At 40.3% G+C, this 7577-nt stretch overlaps 1 protein-coding gene across 2 annotated transcripts in view; it reads left to right on the top strand.

Moving 5' to 3' along the window:
- The first annotated feature begins 37 nt into the window (after positions 1–37).
- Positions 38–7577, top strand: part of SCAF11 (SR-related CTD-associated factor 11) — a 77934-nt gene continuing 70394 nt past the window's right edge. For both annotated transcript variants that reach the window (XM_008576115.1, XM_008576114.1), the window contains exon 1: positions 38–261. The gene's annotated coding sequence lies outside the window, so the exon portion shown is untranslated. The remainder of the gene's footprint in view (positions 262–7577) is intronic.

Genomic DNA, 7577 nt, shown 5'->3' with positions numbered 1-7577 from the left:
GGAGGGAGGAGGCCAGACAAGGAGGGGGAGGGGGAGCAGCGGTGGCGCAAGCCGCGCGGAGCAGCGCAGCCTGGGTCCGCTCCTTGCTTCGCCACCGCCTCCCGACCCGGCCAGCAGAGCCGGCCCCCCGGCCCCCCCGGAACACCTCAAAGCGGACGAAGGAGTCCATGTTGGGGAACTTGGCGGTGGAGTGAGGGGGACCTAGGGACCTGCGGTGGGGCCGTCGCGTCGCCAGAGCAAGCGCTTCGACCTCGGCCTGAGGTAAACACGGGCCGACCCCAGGGGTCGATGGGCTTGGGCAGCTGTCGGGGTGGGGAGGGGGTGAGGGGCCGGCGCAGAGCGGAGGATCGGGCCCGGGGCGACGGGAGGGCGGACAAAGTTTCGGAATGTCGCGCGGCCCAGGCGGCGTCCTGCGCTTGGAGGAAAGTTGAAGCTGCCTCTCGAGGCGGGGGGAGGCAGCAGACGGGAGGGCCCCCTTCCCTCTCGCTTCCCCGAGAGGGAGGCCCCGCTCTGGCCGCCGCCGCTTCACTGTTGGCACCCCGTCCCATTTCCTCCTTGTGGCCTACGCGCCTCCCGCCGCCTTAGCCGGAGAAGCCTGTCCCCGCCCGGGTGCGGGGTCCTACGTGGGGGAGGCGGCCCGAGAAGGCGCTCCACGCCAGAACCGCCACAGACACCCCCCCCTCCCTGCAGTGGAAACGTGTCCTGCTGGGCTTCCGGGCGCTTCCGACCCCCGGGTCTGCTTGACTTGGGAGACTTTGCTTTTGTCACTAGCGTCCAAGCCCGCTTGTGAAACCAAACTTTACTAGTGTGACCTCTCCAGTGCTCGAATCGGGAAGAGCCGGCGCTTTTAAGCATCAGGCTTTTTACCCCAACGCCTGAACTTCAAACTATTTTTTAAACTCGCCACCTGGGCTGACAACTAAAAGGGCAAGGAGATCTAAACTGACACTAATCAGTCGCCCCTGGTCAGACCCAGGAATTTTGAGCCATTAAAGAGATCTCTTACAGATGGCTGGCGGTCTTGCCACTTAACACGTATTTTGAAAATTGTTTTAGAAGCACAGGCCGGATTTAGAGTACATGATTAAAACATTCACAGATTCAAATGTTGAATTTTAAAACACCCCCGATATATTTCTGTACTGTGTTACATGCAGTGCCTAGGAGCTGAGTGTTTTTCATTTTGGATTACATTTTGACTGATATCATACAACCAGTGAACTAAACATTCACAGATTCAAATGTTGAATTTTAAAACACCCCCGATATATTTCTGTACTGTGTTGCATGCAGTGCCTAGGAGCTGAGTGTTTTTCATTTTGGATTACATTTTGACTGATATCATACAACCAGTGAACTAAGATACATAAGCAAAACTGATGAGAAAGTTTCTAATATAATGCTTTGGTTAGTAGATAGTGACGTTAAATTTCCCCCAATTTGGGAATTTTTCTGAATTTGGGGGAAAGCATAATAATAATAAATGCATTATTTTCTCGTTTTAAAAGAAAAGTTAATTCATGCGTATAACTGGTTACCTCAGCAGTAGAATCTTGAAGGCATTAAATTCTTGAATAACTATTGGTTTTTGTATTTTGTTGGTAATTGTATTAAAGTGTTGATATGTAATCAGGTCTCTTTCCGTACCGTTGCTTTCTTTTTCTGCTTCTTTGGTAGTTGGCTTAATCACTGTTTTGCCATTGGTTTGAAGCTGCAGGAAGTTTATGGGACTTTGTTTTAATTGTCGTTATAACTGATTGATTGGGCAGGAGAAATAAAATTTTGAAACTGTCTTTGGATTTCTTTTGTTTTATATCATCCTATTAAAGATAACCTGAATTTATTCATATCGCATTAAGGCAATATGAGTTTTTTAAAAATTAGCAATTCTTATTGTAGCTGCTCTTTAGCTGTAATATCTTTTGGTGCTTGCAAGTATTATCAACAATCATTCTGTTGCACATTCAGGTAGTGACTTTTTGGCCTGAGAATTTGAGTATACTTTTAAGGTTTTGGTGGGGTAAAATTTGAATGTTTCCCTACTGTAACTATACTCATGTTGTAAGGACGTTCTTCAGTATGTCAAAGGGGGAAGAAGACTGTAGACGAAAATGTAAAGCTGTTCCTAAATAGCTACCTGAAAACAAGTGTCATGAACAAAATTTTAATGAGACTGTTTTTCTTGTAATATCATCATGTGGGAATGGGGCCCGTGGGTTAAGATTGAAACTTCATGAGTTACTTAGCTTCCCTGTTATCCTTTGGGCACTAACCAGGGCTTAGGCAGTTTTCTTGAAAACGTGTGCTGTTAATCAGCAGAGATAGGATGAATTAGTGCAGTTACATGATGCTGTTGATTTATCAATAGCATCTTTTTAGTAATAGAGTGCAATTTTATACTACAATCAATTTAATACTGAACTTTTCAGGTACATCAGTGCAAGGTAGTTGTCAAATCTTAAAGAGGGTGGCAGACTTAAAAGTAATAAAAAGTCAGCCATAGATACATAGAAAATTACAGTAATTTTCATTGTAACATCCCTTTAGCAAGCTCTGCCATCATCTGCTCTGTCTTTTAATGACGTAAATTGGATTTTGACTTACCATGCCCAGTAAAATAAACTTAAAACTCAAATTCTTAGTTATATCCTCTGTCCCCAAGAATAGCCTTGCACCTTGTCTTGCATTTGAGTAGTGATAACTGTTAGTATCACTGAGTAGAGACTTAAAATATGCAATATTATTCTATTGCTGTTCCCACACTCATCTTTGCACTGTATTTTAAAAATTTTTTTAGAGTTGTGGCTTTATGATTTTGTAGTACTTAGGCACTTCGAATTTTAACATGAAATGTAAAAACACTACCATCATCTCTCCCTTACAAAATAACTTCCTAAAAAGTCACTGTGATCTTTGTTGACCTACAGTCTTTAACACTCACCAGCCAGAGTTATCCTGATAAAATATTTCAGATCATTTCACTTCTCTTCATAAATGGCTTCCCCTTCTCAGTAGTAGTAAAATTCATTGTACTGACCGTGGTCCAAACAGTTCTGAGTGACTTCTCTGAGTCTCTTCATCTCTGACTTATCCCCACCCTTTTTCCAGTCACATTTCTACTGTGCTGCTGTGGTCTTTAACTACTCTAATAACAACAGCCCCTCCCCCCACATTTTTTATCCCTTCGTACACCAGATTTTTATCCATAGCATTTATCACTTTCCAACATACGTTATAATTTGCCAACTTAAGTTTATTATATTTCTTCTTTAATGCAACTTATATGAGAACAGGGTTTGTCAGTTTTGGTCACTGTTTTGTCCCTGGGCACCTGAACAATGCCTGACATGTAGGTACTTAGTAAATAATTAATTGATTAACATGCTTTCAGCTATAAACATAAAAATAGTAATTGTGATTTGAAACTTTGTGCATGTCTGTCTCTTGTGTAAACTGCTAAGTACTTATATCCTTGCATGTGGACCATATTCTCTCAAGACAAGAGTGGTAAAACTATATTGTTAAAAATGTTGTAATTTAGAAGCCTTATTAGACTTACTTTTGATGGTTCCAGAAGCAGAACTAAGATTGTGGTATTGAAAGGGAGGAGAGACAGCAAGAGTGGATCTGGGAAGATTAATTAGGAGGCTTTTGCAGTAGTCTGGGAGAGATGAGGATAGCTTGAATCAGGAAGAGAATTGTGGAGATGGGCTAAGAGGATGGGATTTGAGATCAACAGGCCTCAGCTGATTGAAGGTAAGGAGAGAGAAATTTCAAAGATGACTCTTGAGTATACAGCTGGGTTGATGGTACCAAATAAGGACCAAAGTTCTTTTGGTTTTGACACTGGTTTTGAAGTACTGGGGAGCTTTCTGGTGGAAATTTCTGTTGGCAATTAGATATGTTTCTAAAATTCACAGGAGGGGTATGGGCTGGAAATAGAAAATTGGAGTCAGCTATATTGGAGTTTAGGTAATTAAAACGATACGTATGAGTGAAATTGCCTAGGGGAGGGAATATAACTTGGAAAAAAAGCATTTAAAAAAAAGTTTGCTGGGAGAACGTGAACTCCCAGAGAATACAGTGAAAGTCAGAAAAGTAGGGGGTGAGTGTGGTGTTACAGAAACCAAAGTAAGAGAGTGTTTCAGGGGGAGAGTTGTCAGTAGGGTCAAAGTGTTAATGAGAGTTGAATAAGGTAAGAACTAAATGTTTCGTTGGGCATGACAATATGGAGCTCATTGGCCTTTTGAGTAAGCAGTCTAGTAAGTTTTTTAGATTTAGCTTCTGTAATTGCTTAACTAGATCTAAAAGTACTGAGATCAAAGTTTAAGAAATTATCCCACCCACATTACAAAAGAGAGCTAATGTTTATCAAGTATTTACTGTGTCAGCCTCTTTTGCAGACATTACACAGAAATTTTCATTTGATCGTTTCAGTAGCATTATAAGATTGAATATATTAGTCCATTTTACAGAAATGAGTCCGAGGCTATAGAGAAGTTAAATGACTTTTTAAGTGTCAGAGTACTTGCTAAGTATGGAGCTGGGTCCATCTGACTCTTTGGCCTTTACTTATTCATTATATCAGTTGCCCTCCCAACCTCCAGATCAGTGCAGTCCAGTAGACATTTCTGCAGTGATGGAAACGTTCTGTTATCTGCACTGCCCAGTACAGTAGCTGATAGTGACAAGTGGCTATTGAACACTTGAAATTGGGCCAGTGCAACTGAGGAACTGAATAGTGGTTACCGTATTGGACAGTGCAGATATAGATCAAAGGTCGTTGAGGATCTCAAATAATAAAGCTGAATCTTATAAAAAGAAGAGGTGAAAATAACATTCATTTGAAAGAACTACTGCTGTGCTTATCTGCTAGTATAAGGTGCTGTAAATGAATTCTCTGGGTAATTTTTTTTTTTATAAAACAATCTCAAACTTTCAGAAAAGTTCCAAGTGTGGTACAAAGAATTTTTCCCCCTTGAACCATTTGAGATTAAGTTGTAGATGCAGTCTCATCACCCTAAACAAGTACAAGGACAGGGACTTCCTGTACAATATAACCATAAAAATTAGGAAATTAACCTTACTATATTACTACCATCCAACCTCAGACCTCATTCAAGTTTTGCCACTTTCCACACTAATTTCTGCCATAACAAAAGGATACAGTTCAGAATTCCGTGTTGCATTTAATTATAATGTCTTTTTAGGCTCCTTTAACCTACAGCAATCTCTATCTTATCTTGATTTTCATGACTTTGATACTTTTTTTTTTTTTTTGTCCTTTTTGAGACCGGCCGCACCGCGCTCAGCCAGTGAGCGCACCGGTCAGCCCTATATAGGATCCGAACCCGCGGCGGGAGCGCTCCTGCGCTCCCAGCGCCGCACTCTCCCGAGCGCACCACGGGCTCGGCCCACTTTGATACTTTTTTGAGGACTACAGGTTGGTTATGTTGTAAAAATGTCTCTCAGTTTGGGTTTGCTTGATGTTTCCCTGTGGTGAGATTCAGATTGTTTTTTGACAGTAATGATGTGTTCTCATTGCATCCTATCTGATGGCATACAGTTTCTGTTTGTCCCATTCATTACTGGTGATATGTGTTTTGATTATTTAAGGTGATGTCTCCTAGGCTTCTTCACTGTAAAGTTATTTTTTCTCCCTTAGTAATTAATATGTATTTTGTGGGGAGGTATTTCGAGACTGTAAAAATAGCCCATTTCTTAACAAACTTGCTAATTATTTATTCTCAAATTGTCCCTGCTTTGGCCATTGAAAACCCTTCAAGTTAGATTCTTTCTTTTGACTTGCTCTGAGTGCTTCCTTACTTTTTGATGCAAGAATATGTTCCAAGCTCACCTTTTACTTTCCTTGCCACAGCTGTGGAATCAACCATTCCTCCAAAGGGTAGTTTCTTTTAGTGAAGAGAGGTATTTAGAAACCAAGATTTGGGTGCTATATTTATTTTTATTTCTATATCTGTATATGAGGGTTCTTCAAAAAGGTCATGAAGAGATTTGTATTATCTTTCAATTCTATTTTTCCACAAACTTTTAAAAGTACCTTTGTATAGAAAACCATAAGTTTGTATCAGTTTCTTCAGTTTCAATCCACAGGGTTTGTTCTAGTTTTCTCCCTTTCCAAATTTGTAACTTCCTTTTCTTATAAGGAGAAACCTGGCTCCCATTATCCTTACTATATTTACTTATTTGATCAATCCCCTGTATGTAGCCAATTTCCTATTGTCATTGCTGCTCCCTCTCCCACTTTGCGTAACTTTTTTATTCAGGCTGTAGGGTACTGTGCTGGGATGTACCCCTCACTCCACACTTCTCAGATACCTTATACTGAGGATCTTACCATTCTGATTATGCTCCAGTACCTTACTGTGGGCTCTCTCACCGACCCTAACATGGCTTGCTCACTGACTTGGGTTCTAATACCTCCAGTCAGGACAGCAGCATACAGACATATTCTTTTAAATACTATATTTATTCCTTTTTGTAGAAGATTATTACATAAGAAATTTTTGTGAAAACTCAGTGATCACATATGCTCTCAACTTTATTTAAACCCTCTCAAGACTCCCACATCTTTGTAACAGATAAGACTAAACTTCTTCCTTATTTTCTCTTTTACTCTAGAATTCTCAAATGTATTCTTAGGGGTGTCTTTTTATCATAATTTTGACAGTAAGGTAAAAATTACTTCAGGTTTTCAGGGGTTTTTTGTATGTAGGTTTATGAGACAGACCTGGCTTTGAGTTCCGGTTGTTCCATTTACTGATTGTCACCTTTTATAGGTGATTTAATAAGCATCTCAGGTTCCTCGCCTATTTTAGTTTTTAGGCAGCATTTACCTAGGTCCAGTGGTAATGGCTGGACTTTTGTCAAGCCTTTTTAATGCAATGTTCTGGTGTTCAGTGTTGATGGTGTTTTAATTTTTTTTTTTTTTTTTTAATGTACCATGGTGTGGTATTTTGAGGATTAAATGTAGAAAGGTATGCCAGAGTATTTAGTTCATTGCCTGAAATAAAGTAGGCTATCTCTCTACCCACAATCCTGTGCTCCAGGTTTGTTGATATGTATTTGTCTGTTAGGGCTGTGGGTGAAACGTGGTCCATGCCCTTGGGGAGGTTAGTACTAATTAGGCCTTCTTTATTGATATCCAGTGTTCTTTCCATTTTCTCCTAACTAATTTTCCATACTTTCCTTTCTTTAACCCCCTTTCTGCTGCTGCATTAACTTCAAAACCCCTACTTAAACATCTCAGAAACCACTTTCAAAATAGATAAATTGGAGAGAAGTGGACTTTTCCTTAGTGATTCTCTGCTTTTTACAAAACAATTTAAGTTTTAGCTTGGATGAAAGTCCTTTTAAGTCCCTTTACATTCTGGCCCATAATTATGTCTTTGCCCTTACCTCTTGTTGCTTTCCTAAATGAATTCTTTCTGACTAAATTAATCCTGAAAAATGCCTTAAAACCCTTTTGTATTACCTCTCTGTACTTTTTTTTTTTCCTCTCTCTCTTTTTTTCCTCTCTCAGCCAGCAGTTCACTCTTTTCTGAATTTCTTGGGAA

Source organism: Galeopterus variegatus, unplaced genomic scaffold (assembly GCF_000696425.1).
Source record: "Galeopterus variegatus unplaced genomic scaffold, G_variegatus-3.0.2 Scaffold1290, whole genome shotgun sequence".
Classification (NCBI taxonomy): domain Eukaryota; kingdom Metazoa; phylum Chordata; class Mammalia; order Dermoptera; family Cynocephalidae; genus Galeopterus; species Galeopterus variegatus.
This window is presented reverse-complemented; position numbering and strand designations above follow the sequence as displayed.